The sequence below is a fragment of the Cynoglossus semilaevis genome, unplaced genomic scaffold (assembly GCF_000523025.1).
Source record: "Cynoglossus semilaevis isolate Cse_v1.0 unplaced genomic scaffold, Cse_v1.0 scaffold1048, whole genome shotgun sequence".
Taxonomy (NCBI): domain Eukaryota; kingdom Metazoa; phylum Chordata; class Actinopteri; order Pleuronectiformes; family Cynoglossidae; genus Cynoglossus; species Cynoglossus semilaevis.
Genome location: NW_007585158.1, coordinates 28,813 through 29,977, shown reverse-complemented (window position 1 = coordinate 29,977; position 1,165 = coordinate 28,813).

Below are 1,165 nucleotides of genomic sequence, written 5' to 3'. Positions count from 1 at the left end.
ACCCCCTCTCTCATATCTATAAGTTCCCCCCCCCCCCCCCCCCCACCCTACCATCGGGTCTCACCCTTTTCAATGTATCCTACGGTGCTGTGCAATAGTTTTAGGCATGTATAACATTTTTTTTCTATTACTATAAAAGCAAATTTAAAGAACAAGAAGTCCATTCTATGAATCATCACTCTGGGTCAATTGTCTGGGCCAGAGCGCCCCCTTTGGCCAATGGTTTGCTATAGTTTTCCTTTTTCTATGGCAGACCATAGTTTGACAAACCTTTTTAAAGAAAACGATCAAACCTTGTCTGTTAATACTCTAGTTCCATAGCGTAGCGGTTAGCACGTTTGCCTCACAACCAGCGTGTAGAGAGTTCTGGGTTCAATTCCCAGAGTATATCTGCTAACAAGAATTTCCCAAAATATGGCATCGATATAGTTCAAGTTATTATTATTGTTGTTAAGACTAGCGCGCTGCCGATATTTGTTTAAATTTTTTTGTTACTCCACCTACTGGTGACCGCCTTCAGGGACATTAAAATTAAAAAAATAAAAATGCCCTAATAAAAAGCGTAGTTCTTTTTTTGGGGGTCTTTTTTTCTGTGTAATCTGTATTTGTGTGTGTGTGAGACAGAGAGAGAGAGAGAGAGAGAGAAGAAGGAGAAACAGCTCCCTTGGTTTCTTTGTTTCGGTCAGAGGGAAAGGTCAACGTAGCAGCAAGAATTAATTGAAGAGTGAGAGAGCACAGCTGGTTCTGTCAGACCAGCTGTGAGTTGTGTGTGTGTGTGTGTGTAGTGTGTGTATGTGTGTACGTGTTATTTACGCCAGACAATTTCTAGCATTGTTACTGATCTGTTCTCAGACTTGAAATGTACGATTTAACTCTGCATCCTATTGGGTATCTCTGCTTTCGGACGCCATTAAAATAGTCGTCGTTTAATGGGTTTTTGAAAATATATTACTAATATTTATACTTCATTTTAATGTAGTAATACTCTTAAAATGTCGGGGCGACGATTTAATGTGGCTACAAATGATCATTATTGACTTCGCAAACCGAACTAAAAATAGCTAAAAGTTAGCTGCGAAAAAAAAACGTGTCAACTCGTCGTATTACTACGTGTACAGTATATGTGTGTGTGTGTGTGCGTGTGTGTGTGTGTCGTTGCCTTGGC